The sequence below is a fragment of the Leptonychotes weddellii genome, chromosome 3, assembly GCF_054177405.1.
Source record: "Leptonychotes weddellii isolate Sample4059 chromosome 3, ASM5417740v2, whole genome shotgun sequence".
NCBI classification, from domain to species: domain Eukaryota; kingdom Metazoa; phylum Chordata; class Mammalia; order Carnivora; family Phocidae; genus Leptonychotes; species Leptonychotes weddellii.
Window position 1 is genome coordinate 118,928,037 of NC_138371.1, and position 18,072 is coordinate 118,946,108.

Genomic DNA, 18,072 nt, shown 5'->3' on the forward strand with positions numbered 1-18,072 from the left:
CCTGGTGATGGGTATTAAGGAGGGCACATTCTGCATGGAGCACTGGGTGTTATACGCAAACAGTGAATCATGGAACACTACATCAAAAACTAATGATGTAATGTATGGTGATTAACATAACATAATAATAAAAAAAATTATATCTTTGCATATACTGAAGCTACTTAAAAACCAAAGACATAATCAGAAGAAAAAAAATAGATTACTGACACCGTACTTCTCAGAGGAAGTAACAGAATCCAGAAGACAATGGAATCCTTTCAAGTATTGAAAGAAAATAATTGCCAATCTAGAATTCTATACTCAGAAAAAAAAAAATCACTCAAAAGTAAAGCTTAAGTAAAGATATTTTCAAACAAAAACTGAGACTATCAGCAGTACATCAACGCTAATGAGAACACTAAATGCTTTTCTTTACACAAAAGAAAAATGATTCTGGACAAAAACTCAGAAGTGCAGGAAAGAATGAAGAACAATGCAAATGGCAAATCTAAATAAACACAATTAATGTAAGTCATAATAAACACAATTGTCTAAATAAACATTGACAATATCAAATGACAATGGTCTTATGGGGTTTTAAATACATATAAAATTAAAATAAATGACAAGAGGGGCTCCTGGGTGGCTCAGTTGGTTAAGCATGCGACTATTGATTTTGGCTCAGGTCGTGATCTCTGGGTCATAAGATCAAGCCCCGCATCAGGCTCTGTGCTGGCCATGGGGTCTGCTTAAGATTCTCTCTCTCTCTCTCTCTCTCTCCCTCTGTCCCTCCCCTCCTCTAAGAAAATAAAATAAAATACATGACAACAATAGTAAATAAATTGAAGGTGGGGTTAAATGTTCTAAGGTTTATTGTGTCTGGAAAACAGTAACAGTATGAATGTATGTTAGATTTTAAATTGACAAAGATCCGTGTTACCTCTCAAGTAAGCACTAAACAATACTAAGAATGTATTAGTTTATACATAAACTATACTATAAACTAATAGAGGAAGAAAGGGAATGTTTAAAAATGTCAAGAAGAAGGCAAACAAGGAGAAAAAAAGAAACACAGTATAGGTAAAATATATTAAAAGCAGATAGAAAGATGATATTTCTTATTCCAAATATATCATAATTACATTAAATGCAAGCTGACTAAACACTCCAGTTGAAAGACTGAGGAATCAAAACAAAACCCAATTATTTGTTTGACTGTTGCTTACAAAAGACTCATTTTAAATACATAGAAATAGACGTGCTGAAAGTAATAGGATGAAAAAGATATACCATGCAAACACTAACCCTGAGAAAGCTGATATGGCTGTACTAATATTAGACAATATAGACTTCAAAGGCATGAAGCACTTCTAGAAATAGAGACATTTCATAAGTAAAAAAGCTTCTATCTACTAGGAAGACAGCCATCCTAAATATCTAATCACTTAACATCATAGTATCAAAATATACAAAGCAAAAGGGCTTTACAGGAGATTTTTTTTTTTTTAAAGATTTTATTTATTTATTTGAGAGAGAGAGAATGAGAGACAGAGAGCATGAGAGGGAGGAGGGTCAGAGGGAGAAGCAGACTCCCTGCCGAGCAGGGAGCCCGATGCGGGACTCGATGCGGGACTCGATCCTGGGACTCCAAGTTCATGACCTGAGCCGAAGGCAGTTGCTTAACCAACTGAGCCACCCAGGCGCCCTGCTTTACAGGAGCTTTTAACACAATTCTCCAAGCAGATATAAAAATCAATAAAGATATAAAAAATATGAACCATGTAATTAATAAACTTGACCTGAGACACATTAAACACTGTACCAAACGACTGCAGAAATATATAATATATATTGAAATATATATATATATATATCTCAAATACTCTTTTGAAATATGCATGAAAAACTTACCAACATAGAGGATATCTTAGTCCATATAGCAAGCTTCAGTACATTTCAAAGGACTGAAATCTTATGGTGTATGTTCTTTAATCAGTAACAGAAAGGTAACCAGAAAATGTCTAAATGCTTGGAAATCAAGCAACACATGCATAATTCAAACACTATTTATTCTTCAAAAATGCATGCATACAACAAATTAGAGTGGGTGTCAGGGGGCAGGGAGCAGGGGATGAGAAAAGTAAGAGAAGAAAATAAAACATAACAAAGAGAGTGGCCTTGCACACTGATTTTAGTAAATCATGACCCAAGAAGTATATTGAATTTAACTCTGTATACTTGAGGCCAAAAATAAATTACATAAGTAAACAGTAAAGCAGTAACATTTAGAAATTAGAACATTTGAATTCTAGTATGTGCCAAATTCTAGTATGTGATAAATTAATGTCTTTGGGCCTCATGTTTGATATAAAAGATAAATACTAATATTAATTAATAAGCAGCCCTTGTACTTCATTAATTCAACATGCATCCATTGAGCACCTATGTGCCAGAAATTGTGCCAGGTGGTAGGGATACAAAGTCACTTGAGACACAGTCCCAACTCTCAAGGCACTTACTCCTCAAGGGAGCTGATGTCATACGAATTAGGTAGAGAAAATATTGTAAGGATAACCACAGAGCAAAATTGCTCAGAAACCACAGGTTACACACAAAGTACTACGTATCTGATCATTGATTTTGACTTGGCTGAGGAGCTCTCATCTTGAGCTTGCTCTTTAACATTCAAGTTCCTTGAGGGCAGAAACAAAGGATTATTCAATTCTATAATCCCAGTGTTTTGCAATCAGAGTTTATTATGTTTTTGTTGAATGAATGGATGTAAAATGGATGCCAGTTTCAGCCAGTGTTCCTAGTTCTATATTTCTACCTCAACAACCTAGGTACAGAGAGCATGTGGAGCTTATATGGAGCATGTGATTGGAAGCAGAATCCACAAGAATGTGATCATGATTAGGTACTGAACTCTCAATGATGTCCAAGCCCACACATGGTCATAACTCCAGGACTGAACTTGCTGAGGATGTTACATGCAGAGTACTGGAGAATTCCATTATCTGTATGTCAGCTGTGAATCAAACCTATACTGTGCTAAGAAAGAACTACCCAGGGCACCTGGGTGGATCAGTCGGTTAAGCGTCTGACTCTTGATTTCGGCTCAGGTCATGATCTCAGGGTGGTAAGATCAAGCCCCACCTTGGGCTGTGCATTCAGCCGGGAGTCTGCTTCCCCTCTCCTTTCCCCTCTGCCCCTCCCCTTGCTCATGCACTCCCTCTCTCTCTCTCAAATAAATAAATAAATCTTAAAAAAAAAAAAAAAAGAACTACCCACCATAAAGTCCTGGATGACAATCAGCTCTCCCACACATGCACAGGAATGCTCATCTATAAAATGGACAGGATGATAAGCTTCCAGAAAGTTTCCTGGAAGAATGATATGAGATGTAAAAGACCTGGCAATTAGAGGTGCTCAATAAATAGTTGTTAAATGAATAAAGAAATAGTGGGCATTCTGCAAGTATGATTGCTCCTTCTCCCTCTTTTCCATCCCTCCACCTTCCCAACAGAAGCAGGTAACCATGAAATAGAGAAGTATTTTAAGGACTTCCATGCACAACTCTGGGGGTATTTTTTTTTAAGATTTTATTTATTTGTCAGAGAGAGAGAGAGAGAGCACAAGAGTACAAGCAGGGGTGCAGCAGGCAGAGGGAGAAGCAGCCTCCTCACTGAGCAAGGAGCCTGATGTGGGACTCAATCCCAGGACCCTGGGATCCTGACCTGAGCCAAAGGCAGACGCTTAACCGACTGAGCCACCCGGGTGCCCTAACTCTGGGGATAGTGAATTGCAGAAAAGCATCACCACCGTTGTAGCATGTAAAGGCCAACACAGAACCGCCAAAAAAAGCAACTGCTGCAGGCAAAGGGTAGAACTGAGCCATGGAGCAAATGAGAGAAAACTCTAGCAACATCAGTTACAAATCAAAGAGCAGTCTTAATGCACATACAGTGTGGTCAGCTCCGAAGCCCCTGCATACAGACAGGCTCATCTCCTTAGTCAACAGATAACAACATGACCACATGGGCCAAGCCACACACCCCATATACAATCTCCACTGCACCCAATATTGCTTTTCTTCTCGTGGTGAATTAGATAGCCCCAACCTCCATGCAGTTTTTAAAGATCAGTGTCTTCAGACAGTCAAGTAATCTCCAAAGTACTTTGCATTTATAAAATGCATCAAAATGCATTTATCCATAGCCTGTGATGCACTAGAAATTTTGCTGGATGCTGTACAAATTAGTTTCATATTCTTGGGCTCAGGCTTTGAGGAATCTGGCTTCTGCAGTCTTCCCTCTCTAAATATTGCCCTCTGATGGCTCGCTGACCCCCAAATCCAGCAGCCTTTTCTCAGACCTCATTGGCTTCAACTTTACTATAGCTCCTGGCCTCTCTCTCTTTCCCCTTCATTCCCATGGCACAAAACTGTCCTGTGTCTCCCCTCTCCCTCATCACCTGTATCTTCTGTTTCCATTGGTTTCTATTCCTCCTGAGTCCTAAAAGGAGATACTCCTGAGGGTTTTGCTCTCTGCCCTTTTATTTTTGGTCTACAGAGTGGAGACCTTCCTGGATGATCTCTTATACCCAGAGCTTCAGCATTTCTATTGCTGTGTGCTTGCTTCCAAACTAGCTTCCACCTGCTCTGCAGCTACCCAACACGTGAAATCTTCAGGGGTAAGGTGAAGCTCATTTTGTCTCACAAACCAGCTCTTCCTCCTGACTTTCGTGTTGTGGGCACTTGAACCAGTGACATGCTGGTAAACTGACTCTGTGGGGGAAAGGGACTTGTAGCATTTGTTGATTTCCATAGAGTTCCCATATTCCCACCATGGCCAATTTCAAGCTATCAACATGAACTCAATGAATAGAGTGGGGAAGAGACCAGTACAAGACAGTTCCAACAAACCACTGAACCATCCTCCAAAGATCTCATTCAAAACCTTAAAGCCACCTTTTCCCTCTCCCACATCTTCACTAAGACACCCTATCTGCTGCAAAGCACCACTGAGCCTCTTTTAACATGGATGATGCCATCCAGTGTCTCCTGTCCATTTTCCCCACTGTCACCCACCTGACACTGTCATTGCTACCTGTCCTGCCCACTGTCTATCAGTCTCCTAATTATTCTCCCCACCTCTAGGCTCTTTCATTACCATTACATGACTGAAAGGTTAATCTTCCTAAAGTGCATTTCCCATTGTGTTAGTTCTCCTACTGTCTACCATATAAAACATAATTTGGCCTTTGGTGCCTAATTCAACATGCACTGCCTATATCAGCCTTCTGTTAAGATTAAGTTAAGATTCTGATAAATGAAGATTAGGTTGGCTGCAATCCAGCTTGAAGACCCCAAATAGTAGTGGCTTTAAGAAGACAGAAGTTTATCCCCCCTCTCATGTGAAAGTCCAGATATAAATAAATAGGCCGGGGGTTTAAGGAGACTGTGCTCCACAAGGTCCTCAAGCACCCATGTGCTTCCAGCTCACCATCCCACCAAGTTTGATAGATGATCCGCATGCTCACCTTTCAAGATGGCAGCCATCACCTCAAGTTCCAGACAGCAGAATAGCAGAAAGAAGAAAGGACAAGGACCACAAGCTGGCTGACATGCCAGGAAATTTCCAGAAAATGCCACAGGACATTTTCACTTAGCCTTTGTTGCTAGAACCTAGTTATAGGGTCATACCTAGCTACAAGGAATGCTGGGCAGCTGTGGGGATTTGGGGAAAAGGGAGACTAGATTTTGGGGAACAACAATCTGTCTCTGCAAAAAGACTTCAGTGTTCCTTTGAAAGCTTATTTCCTATTTCCTTATGTCTTCTGCCTAAACATAAGAACAACCAGAGCTTTATATAAATCTGACTATGTGCTAGGCACTGTTATAAGTGCTTTACAAATATATCACCCACTTAATCCTAACTGCAGTCCAATGAGGCAAGTACCATTATTATCCCCATTTTATAGATGGGAAAGCTAAGAACCAGAGCAATTAAGAAGTCCAGAAATTCCCAAAACTGCTTGGGAATCAGTACACCTGAGAAGCTTACTAAAATGTAGAATCACATGGTCTGGGCTAAGATGAAATTGCTAAGAAAAAAAAAAAATTAAGGAGCGAGAAGAAAACCAAAAATGGAACTCTGAGAAAGAGCAGCAACATTTATGGGACAGGTTTAGGAAGCAATTGACCTCAAGACGTACTGTGAGAGATGCCAGGGAAGCCAAGGCTGGATGCTGTCTTAGAGGTTCAAGGGAAGATTTTCAAACATGAAGTCACGTCAGCCAGGTCAGGAAAGGTGTTGGGAAGGATTTGCTGAGATTGGCAATTAGGAGGTCAATGACCCTGGTGAGATGAGTTTTAATGGCAGGCTGGAGGAAGAAAGCATGTCTCTATTCTCAAATAGTATGTAAGACCCTCCAAGGAAGCGCTCTCTCTCTCTCTCTCTCATTGCATGTGTTGTGCCTAAGACCAGACCTATATGAAAACAGTGCTCATTTTGCTGACTTTGCCATTACCGAGGAGCATGAGGGTGATACCATTCCCAATACTGCTGTCATGAAGTCAAGAATAAGATGGTGTGTATGGGAGCTGAGCTTTAGAAACGTGGAAGCAGGAGGCTCAGTCCTCCCTTTCCATTAGGTAGGACAGGTTTCATAGAGAAGGAGAAGGCAGGCAGACAAGAGCATCTTCTCCTGGCACAGAGATAACCACGGACGATGACCCCGTCTGCTCAGACACAGAAGGAGACCGCAGTTCTCAGATAACAAACGCAGGTGCTCCCCTTTTCGGGAGAGGCAGTGGCCAAAAACTGAGGTGATGTTTCATGGTCACGGAGCCCACCCTGAAACGCCATCCATCCATCTGCCTCCAGTCCTTCTAGTCCGGCTCCTACAGCCGATCATTCTTGGTAGTCACCAACACCATCCTACATCTTGGAGAGGAAACACGCATTTTCTCAGGGCTTGTCAGTAGTTGAGGGAGCTCTGTGAAAGCTGACTTGCTCCCACAGCTCCGGGAGCATCAAGACTTCAAAAGAGGAACTACTTACACTGTCATCACCACAGTGGTCACTTCTACAGGATTTCTTTTTCCGAGACGGCATTGGAGGGACCGGCGGGGCTCATGCCTGAGAAGAGAGGAGGGCGTTGCAAAGACACTGACTCATGCCGCCCTCCCTCATGCCGTCCACGGCCGCCCCTCGAGGCACTTCCTCCTCCTCTGAAGCCAAAGTCAGCTCTCATGCCCATGCCAAGGTTTTTTAAACACACACACACACAAACACACACACACACACAAACACACACACACACACAAACACACACACACTTGGCTTCCAAGAGGGTAAATTTTTTTAGCATGAAAATAAATAAGGAAAGGCGCTCTCAAAAAAAATAAATTTAAAAATAAATAATCCTTCTCCCAAACTACTTAATAATTCCAGGATGATAAAATTTTCCTATTGCAAACGTGTAAAGAATAAAATAAAAGGAATGAATGCCCCACTGTATTAGCGCAGGTCTCTTAAAAAAATGATCCTAATTTCTTCCAGAAGGCTCTGTGGGGTAAATTGCAAAGTTGCCCCTTAATATAGAAGAATTCCAGCAGTAATATATTAGCTTCTCTTCCCTTGTCTCTAGCACGAGTGTGAACACAGCAACATTTACAGTTGGCGTCCTATAGACCACTGCTCACAACTGCTGTATTCCAAAAGGGCCACAATCATGCATTGTGCTTTTGAAATGCCTGTTGCTAAGAGCCAACGTCAACCCCGGGACGACCCCTCTCAGCAGACCCAGTCAAATCCCACCGGAGGCCACCACAAAGAGCTTCTACTTACCGCCAAATACCCCTGCTTCTGGTAAGAGATAAGCAGCCTATTGAACGCCGGACGGAAGCAAGTGACCCAGGCCTCCTGAGCGGGGCTATTGAAGAAACTTTTAATCACGATGTCTCTATCTTCATTAACTTCTGCCTCCCATCCCTCACTTGTCCCAATTTAGGAATCTATGCAGCCCTTTTATATACCAGGAGGACTTCATTGCCGAGAAGAATGTGAGGTGGGTTGGGCAGCGGTTATTACAGTATGATTCCTAGTTTACTGATAGACTGGCCCTTGGAGGTGAATGACACAGCTTCTGAGTGACGGTGTGGGCACCAAAGCCCACAGCTTCCGTATCTCACCACTAGCTGACCTTACTTCCGGCCCCATTGCACAAGAAGCCAACCCAATGCTGAAAACAGGGGCTGGCCTGGTTACAACAGGTGTCAGGTGCTTTCTCGTCCTGCCAGGCATGCCTACCATGGGCTGGAAGGTTCCTGACACGCACACACTGTGTTTTTATCCATGGCTCCTTGTACCTTTCACAAACCGACATCTAACTGCACGGCCACCTGTTTCCACACCTCCTGCTTTTTCCCCCACACCAGTGATAACCTGCTTCCGATTAGTTTTAACAATTTTCTCTGGAGATTTCCCCCAAAACCTCCTCAGCCAAACAACCAGAGAAAGGGATGGGCCTGGCGCCCTCCCTACCCAGTGCTATTCCCACCACCCCGGAGATGGCTCCTGGGGCTCGGGTGACGTCCCTCAGGAAACTTACAGAAACTGGTGAAAGTTATAGTTCAATCATGTGAGAGAAGTAATATTTGGGGTTCCATCCCTGTGCTTCCCTTTTCTGCATTTCTCTATAAATGACCTTCTTCCTAGTGGACTGGGGAGAGCTGCGGGGGGAGGTATATTAGGGTGTGAAAGTGAGAACGCCAAGGGAAAAAAAAGGATTAAGGTTCCAACTACTAACATCCATAATATGATTATCAAATCCCTGGAAAGGCTTAGTCAAGACTGAGTGGGGTTTTCTACATCCCTTTATCCACCCTTCTTTAACATTTCAAAAGGCAGGCCTGGCAAACAGCTCTGGGAGTGTCATCTGAGGGAGGTGTCCTCCAGGAAAGAGGGCAGGTGGCCTGAAGAATGGAGAGAAGACCAGGAGAGGCAGAAATTAGGGGTTGGAGGCGGTGTTCCCCACACCCCCAAAGGTCCACATCTCTCAAATGGGACGAGGCTTTACATGCATCGGGTTAGGTATGGAGAGTCCAAAAGCATCAGGCTGAGCAGTACACCCTGGGGACCTTCCAGAGCAGCCCACCATTGCCAACCAGGAGCAGGAGCAAGGGTGCTGAGGTGGGGCAGGGGGAAGCAAGTAGATGGAGAGCTGGAGGCAGCATCCCAGATCTCCAGGCCCGTGTAGCCCACGTCAGAGACCTGGATGTCCCCTGTGCCTCGGTGAGGAGAAGCAGAGGCGGTGAGAGGCAGCTGGGCTGGCCCAGACTGAATGGGAATGAAGCTGTCACAGTGGGGAGGCGTGAGACATGAGCAGATATCCATTATCATGACGCAGAAACGTTGCATCATTGGCTACAATCCCATTTGGGTGTTTACCTTCAACCTAAGCAGAATCCAACCTCTTCTCTGCGTCTCCACCCATGCCACTCTAGTTCAAGCCACTCTGGTTTCTCACCCATTTCCACCTGCATCCCCTTCCTACTGGCCATCCTGCCTGCATGCTTGAGCTCCAGCAATCTATTCTCCACCCAGGAGTCAGGGCGATTCCTTTAAAAATACGACTAAGGCCATATCACTCCTGTGGTCAAACCCTCCAATGACTTCCCATTCGATCTGGAGTACCACCTGAAATCCTTACCATGACCAACAGAGTGCTGCTACCTGATCCGGCCTCAGCCTCGGTCTCCCTCACAAACTTCGTTTCCTATCTGCTCACCCACTCCACTCCAGTCCAGGGCCTCCTGGATGATCCTCAAACGCATCAAACATGCCTGGGTGGCTCAGTCCGTTAAGCGTCTGCCTTCGGCTCAGGTCACGATCCCGGAGTCCGGGGATGGAGTCCCACATCAGGCTCCCTGCTCAGCAGGGAGTCTGCTTCTCCTTCTGTCTTTCACCCTGCTCGTGCTCTCTCTTGCCTGTGCTGTCTCTCCCTCAAGTAAATAAATAAAATCTTAAAAAAAAAAAAAAAATGCTCCCAACCCAAGCTCTTTGCACTTGCTTTTCCCTCTGCCTGGAATGTTCTCTCAAACACCCCTATGGCTTGCACCCTCATTTTATTCAGGTCCCTTCTGTCATCTCCTGTCACCTGTTTAAGCATTTATCACCATCACCCTCTTTTAGATTTACATCATCTTTAATAGCAGTAAAATATGCAAGATATAAAATGGACCATCTTCACCATTTTTATGTATGTGAGTCGGTGGTGTTAAGTACACTCACGTGGTTGTGCGACCATCACCACGACCATCTCCAGAACTGAAACTCTGTCCCCATGAAACACCTCCCCAATCCCCCTCCCCCTGCCCTGACAACTACCGTTCTACTTCCCGTCCCTAAGAATTTATGTGTACCTTTTGTACGGGACTCTGGGTGCCTCATATGATTGGAATCATAGAGTATTTGTCTTTTTGTGGCCAGCTTCTTTCACTTAGCGTAATGGTCTCAAGGTTCATTCATGTTGTAACATGTGTCAGAATTTGCTTCCTTTTTAAGACTGAATAATATTCCATCATGGGTTTATACCACCTTTTGTTTATCCATTCATCCATCAGTAGACATCTGAGTTGTGTTCATCTTTTGGCTATCGTGAATAATGCTGCTATGAACATGGGTGTACAAAGACATATATCATATTTCATGTTTATTCACTCACTGTTTGTCACATAGGTTTTGTGAGAGCACCCGTACAGTGCCTGGTATACAATATTCAATGAACTCAATGCACTTTTGTTGAATGACTAAAAATCGCACAATCAGGGTATGAACCCAGGTCTGTTCCATCTGCAGGGCTCAGGCTTTTAACCATGATTCTAATCTACTTCCAGCATCAGGGGATGTTGATTAATCTGTTGGGGGGCTGCGACCAATGGATACACTGAGGCATGTTTTGGCAGTCCCCATTAAAGCACTGGCCCAGGGAAGGCATGTCCTGGACCTGGCTTAGCTACCCTGTTTCTGGTGTCATGAATTTACCAACTGTAGAAAGGCTGGTCAGATAAGAAGTGTGAATCAATTAAACGTTTGATTCACTCCCACAATATCCTGTTTTATACTCTTCATGCCACCTAATACTATTTGAAATTACCTTGTTTATCTGTTGTTTCTTTGTTCATCATTGGTTCCCTTCATCACCATGGAGGCATCACCATGAGAGCAGACACTTTGTGCTCAGTGCACAATGATTGAAACAATAAATAAATGAGTGAATTTATGCAACTGACTCTTTCAGTTTTGGTTCCGTAATTCTCAAGAAACTTTCCAATTATAATTCTACTTAGGAGGAAGATAAGACCCAGGTCAAACGAATGCTAATATAATACTCATTGAGCATTAATGAAGTGGCATTTTTGTTTACACATCTATAAAGGAAACTCTATCTTTCTCCTCTACTCTCAACACTTCTGACACCAGATGTGTGGGAGTTTTCCCCACCTCAAGCAATTCTCCAATTCTTAGTGACACCACCTGTGTGTCCTACAAATTTAATTCAATCCTGATACTATCTACCCAGAGAGAGCATGAGATCCCACAGGTTAAGGGCTCAGTCCCACAATACAGCCCCCCATTTCAGAGGCCAATGGCAAGTCCACGTTGTCACCTGCACTTTTGACCAACCAACCAAGCTATAAATCAGGGTTCCCATGACCCCCTTCTTGGGTTCAATAATTTGCTAGAATGGCTAACAGAACTCAGGGAAACATGCACTTATGTTTACTGATTTATTATGAAAGGATACAACTCAGGAATGGCCAGATGGAAGGATGCATAGGGCAAAGTATGAGGGATGGGTCAGGGAGCCTCCATGTCCTCTCTAGTTCACCACCCTCCCAGCACCTTGATGGGCTCACAACCTGGAAGCTCATCAAATTTCATTGTTCAAGAGTCTTTATAGAGCTTTAATCTCCAGGTCCCCTTTCACCAACCTTCCTGGTGACTGGCGGGTGGGGCTGAAAGTTCCAACGTTTGGTCTTTCTGGTGACCAGCCCCATCCCAGGCTATGTAGGGGTCCAACCCCGAGTTAGCATTACTCATTAGCATAAACTCAGGTATGCTCAAAGGGGCTCCTTATGAATAACAAGGAGCTCTGTGTCAGAAATGGGTACAAAGGCCAATATATTTATTATTATGCCACATCGGTTTCCTAAAGTTTGGTTAGTGTGAGTCTGTCGCTGAAAAATCAACCTTAATCTCATTACACAAAAAAATAAAAATCAGACCAGTCCCTGAACCAGATTGAAGTCCCCTAGATCACCTTCACTTTAAGAGACTTCATGACCACGATAGTAAACTGGAAAAAAGGAAGAGTGAAACCTTTTGACTGATGTCAGTCTCTTGCTGTCTTGTGATTTCCAATTTATTCCAACTAAAAGGACAAAGTAAGATCTCACACAGGATGAGGTGGTCTTCACAATTATATAGATCTCAACATAGAAAAGTTGCAAATCTTAGCAGGAAGAAGTACCATGATTAATTGATGATGTCTGCCATGGCATGGGAAGGAAGAAGTTAGCATATAGGCCATGTACCTGCCATCGCTCATCTTGACAGTCTTTCATCTTCCTATTTCCTTGGAATGTTCAGACACCTCTTCAGAGCCCCTAATTGTAGAGCACCATAAAGATTCAATCAAGAGAGTCATCTCTCTGGGGTTTATACTTCACTTGCCTCATTGCTTCCTGGACGGTTAATGTAGGAAAAGTTACTTTTCATCCTACAGTTCCTACCAAGTCGATTTCCTAGTTCACAGAGAGCCCGCCAAACTATCTCAGACACTCCAGTAGAAAACTAGGATCTATCAGCAATTATCTGTTTTTGTAAATCCCTGTGCCCTTTGGTTTCCCAGCACTCAGAGTGAGAGCAAGAACATTCCATCTCCACTGTTTATTGGAGTTGTTCATATATGCTCAAATTCATCTCCTCCCAGTCTGCTTCTAAAATTAGGCATTGGAACAAAAGTCATTCCTGCTTCTGATGGGTTTGTTTGTTTTCTTATCTCACAGGTCAAGGGGACATCCTCCACTCCTGCTTCCTGACCCCCATGTACTACCTGAAAACAACAATAACAACAACAACAAAACTCAGGCTTCTTATCAGACGCCAAGTTTCCTCATTGAGGGCTGTAACCCTCATGTGACCAAGGAGAAGACCCAAGTGTGCTGGGCTTAGGGGTGGAAAGCCTTTCAGGAACCAGTCACTAAATACAACTCAAGACCCAAAGTGTAAGTCTAAGGTGTGATTCAATCTCACTTCTCATTCCTCTACTAATGGACCTTGAGAGCTTACCTGAAACTTCTGGTTAGGGAGCCAGCCATGTGTGTACCTACAGCAAAGAATGATATCACTTTTTCTAGAAAGGTTGTCATCTCGACCCAACCTGCAGCTTCAAAAGGGCTGGGCGGTGAGGAGGACAGGGAGCCTATCCAGGGAGCCTGATAGGCACTCAACACAGAGACAAAAGTAGCAGTTGCCTGGCCCTGCATCCGCATCATTCCCAGGGAACAGCAACAAAAAAATTTCACAATGTTTTCTTTCACTTTGGTCTATAAGGCTACGTAGTCAGTCTATGGATGTCTCACACTTGCTTTGTATTTCTTGCCAAAATCAGCCCCCAGTAAATATGTATGCCTTGATAGTCATGGACACATTTGTAGGGTAGCCATGATAATCACTTTATAGATGGGGACTGGAGACAAATAAGGTTGTCTGAATGCTACTTAGAAGTTTAATGAATTAATTAACTAAGTGAAGAGCAAGGGGATGATCTGACTCTTAACCTCAAAGCAAACAGTTTTGAAACATGACGTGTAAACTGGTAGAAGGTAGTATCTCCTTTACTTAGGGTACTAGGAACATTCCTCAATTTCATGTAATTCCTACCCCCATGAAGTTATATCATGTTTAGGTTAGATCATGATATGGTCTCAATATCCAATAGATTGCAAAAAAGGAGGCATAAGAATTCCTTGCAAAATGAAGGAAACAATTTCTGAACATAGTATGAGTAAGGATCATCAAACTAAGGCACTAGTAAATATTCAAAAGAACTGATATTTATTGACTGTTGTGAGTTAAGCATTGTGCAAACACTCTATATAAAACATCCCACTTAAATATGTTCATTTCAACTTCCAATAGCATAGATTTTTACATATTATCAATCTCACAGACTTTCAGACCCAGATACTTTGTGGGATGGTCTCTGAATAGAAATGGGGAAATACGCACCCAGTGGATCATTCCCTTCTTCCCTTTAGAAAATATACAATGTGAGAGCTCTCAACTCTGTGTAAATTATTTTTAAATAAACACAGACATGTATGAAAAAGGAGAGGGGTGGGGCACCTGGGGGGATCAGTCGGTTAAGCTTCCAAATGGTGATTTCAGCTCAGGTCATGATGAAAGGACTGTGAGATTGAGCCCTGCATCGGGCTCCACACTTAGCAGAGTCTGCTTAGGATTCTCTCTCTCCCTCTTCTTCTGCCCCTCCCCAGCTTGCTCTCTTTCTCTCTCTCTCTAAAGTAAATAAATAAATATTTAAAAAAAGAAAGAAAGAAAAGGAGGGGGACAATAAAATTTCTGTAGCATCTCTAAGGCTAATGGCACCAGAGCTGTTCAGAATAATGTTTACAAGCATTTAACACTCTGCAAATGTAGAAAAAGGAATTACTTTAATATGACTCATTAGATTGATGGGCTCCTCTTAAGAGGAGATAATCTATGGATTATTTGAAGTGTGCATGCAGAGTTTGATCAGGCTGTGAGCAGATACCTCAGGTCAGAGTCACTGAGGCCAAATACCAATTGTTTGTTGTTGTTCTGTTTTGTTTTTAACATCAGACAGTAAGTGGCTCAGAGTACACCATGCCCTTGTCAAGTCAAAAAACAACACTTCATTTGCAAGAAACTAGAATATTTTGCATAGGTTTGGAAAAGAGTTTCTTAATGGAAAATCTATTTTAGTCAATTAAAAGATACACTTTGATATTTGCCTGTTTTCTCATCAGCTTCCCCAAGTGAGGTTATGCATTGACCCCATTTAAAGTGTTTATAGCTAATATAATGGATACCCTGTGTTAAGCACCTGCCATGTTTTAGATAATTAACTCACTTAGTTCTTCACAGTCTAACCTTACAAAGTAGTATTATTCTCCCCCCCCACCCCATTTTAGACATGAGGAAATGGAGGCTCAATGAAATTAAGGAACTTGGCCAAAATCACCCAGATGCAGAACTAGCACCAGCAAAAGACAAACCACCACCACTAACCTCACCAGGACCACCGCCACCAGCACTATGGAAGTGCCAACGCGACCCACAGCACCAGCACCACCAGCTCACCTCCACTGCCCTTTGTCTCTTTTGTTCACTCACCCTTTGTGAGGTTTTTTCCCTATGCCCTCTTCCTTGGCTGTCTCCCACTAACCAACAGAAAGGCGGGAAGCTTTTTTATCACAGCATAGAAGAAAAGAAATCATTCCGTTTCTTGTGTACCTCCCACTCAATCATTGGCAGGGCTGCAGAACTAAACTATGATGCTTATTATATACCTACATTGTGTTTTCTAAAGTTCATGCACTCGTGAGACAAAACTGGGATCCAACCCTGAATCTGCCACTTAAGCACAGACACTGGACAAGTTACTTAATATCTCTGAGCTTCGAGCGCCTTGTCTTTGAATAGGGATAAAAACTCTACATGTTAGCAGCATGGTGGCAGGAGACATGGAGGAGGAGAGATTGGTACGTTCCAAGACAGCTGAATCTGCAAATGAACCTAGAGGCAGTTGAGTATGGGGCAATCTGGCATCTCTTCTCCAGCTGGCCACCCTAAAGTCTAGGTCCCTTCCTGACTCCTGACACCTGGGAATGGAGGGACCACTGGCAAGAAACAGTGAAGGAACCAAGAGAATGAGACATAGGGATGACAGGGAGAGATCTGTGAGAGGAACTGGTCATTGAGGTGGGGGGCTGGGAGGAAGAAGGAAAAGTAAATTTCAGCAGGCCTAACATTCGTGAGGGGCTGAAAACCTAAACACTGCTTGTTTCCATCAGATACAATGCAGGAAACATCATTTTAGGCATATTAAACAGAAGGAGATTTAATATGGGGAACAGGGTGCTCACAAAGTCTTTGGAAAGGCTCACATTCTAAGGTGAGCCTACAGCAATGACTCCCAGAACAATGAGGACTGGTCCGCCAGGCTAGCTGCTCCCGAGGCTCCTACTGAAGGTACGGACTCCAAGAGCCATAATCCAGAGACCAGGAGGCGAGAGTCGAGATCAGCTCTGCCTCGGCAACTGCTTCTCAATACCCAGGAGGCCGAAGACAGACTTCTGTAGGACACCCGCACCAAAACGGCAGAAAAAAACCAGAAAGTAAGATGGCCCCCACCTCACTCCTGCCTTCCTTCATATAACGAACAGAGCCCAATTCTCGTTCAGAATCCTAGCTGCAAAGGACTCTGGCACACATTAGTTTTAGATTTCCAACATCTGCGACCAGAGGACTGAAATGGAGATTGAGGGAGCAGTCCCCAGCAACCCTTTATTTGGAGACGTCTGAACTCCACAGGTTCTGACTCTGACTTTGCCAAATTCTCCCGCCCACTACCCTCTATCTACTTTTCAGTGTCCAGAACTTAAGACCTTATATAATCAAGTCACTTTTGTCTTTTGTAGCTCATTTTATCAATTTGATAAAAACAGCCTTCTTATCCCATTCCAGTCTAAAGTTTAACTAAACGTGTGCTTATCTTTTTTCTTTTGTGTAATATGTAAATTTATCTCTTTTTCACATAATGAATTTCAAAGTCTAACTGATAAACTTCTAGTTTAACTTTGGGAACTAATTTAGCATGCAGTTTATGTAAACAACACTAGACAATTTTTCTTTGGCTACTCACACCCAATAGCATTATTGACCTTCAAATGATACAGGGGTTAGGAACAGGGCTGAGAAATTCCTTATTTTATTATAGGATTACTACAGAGAAGTCTTCTTTAATATCGCCAGATTTATATTCCATTCATTTTGCTTTAAGTGGATTTGTGTTCAGATTTTGTTTTTGATGACCCAACACCTTAGCATGAGAAATATCAATGAACGTATAGGTACGCCTGGGTGGCTCAGTCGGTTAAGCATCTGCCTTTGGCTCAGGTCATGATCCCAGGGTCCTAGGATACAGTCCCACACTGGGCTCCCTGCTCAGCAGGGAGCCTGCTTCTCCCTCTGCCTGCCACTCCCCCTGCTTGTGCTCTCTCCCTCTGACAAATAAATAAATAAAATCTTAAAAAAAAAAGAACATACAGCTTTCATTCAATGTGTCATGGACACAAGGCATTTTACACTAATTATTCCATGCTGCAATCCTTTTTTTTTTTTTTTAATTGCAGCCTAGCCTATCTTTTGTACGATGCCTTTAATTTAGGCAATTTTCAAACTTGTACAATAACAACCACTTTTTATTTCATTTTTACCCCCACAAACACCAATTATTTTAAAGTAAATCCCAGAAACCATTTCATCTTTTCAAAACACGTAAATCCAAACTGCCACTAACATACTTCTAAAAAAATAACATTAACTCCTCAACATAAATTAAACATTGAGCAGTGTTCACATTTCCCTTTTTTTTTTTTGAACTTCTTATGATGTAGAATTTTGAACATATACCAAAGTAGACAAAATAGTACAATGACCACCTGGCCCAAACAACCATCAACCCATGGTCGGTCTGGCCTCATCTCCATTCAGACAGACCACTCCTCCTAACCCTATGCTTTTGAAGCAAATCTCAGACTTCATATCATTTCTGTAAATATTTCAGCATGTACTTATAAAAGATAAAGATTCTAACATAACCAGTATCACATTAACAAAGTAATTCCTGAGACAATGTTCAAATTTCCTCATCCCAAAAATGTCATGAACATTTTTATAGTTTTTAAAAATTAGAATACTTAAAAAAATAATATAGAAAGAAGGTCCACACATTGTAATTAATTGACGTCCT

The 18,072-nt window shown here is 42.6% G+C and overlaps 1 long non-coding RNA gene across 2 annotated transcripts in view; it reads right to left on the reverse strand.

Moving 5' to 3' along the window:
• LOC145720628 (uncharacterized) overlaps positions 1-7,215 on the reverse strand; it is a 24,377-nt gene extending 17,162 nt beyond the window's left edge. For both annotated transcript variants that reach the window (XR_014143739.1, XR_014143738.1), the window contains exon 1: positions 6,839-7,215. This is a non-coding gene — a long non-coding RNA (uncharacterized LOC145720628). The remainder of the gene's footprint in view (positions 1-6,838) is intronic.
• Positions 7,216-18,072: the final 10,857 nt, after the last annotated feature.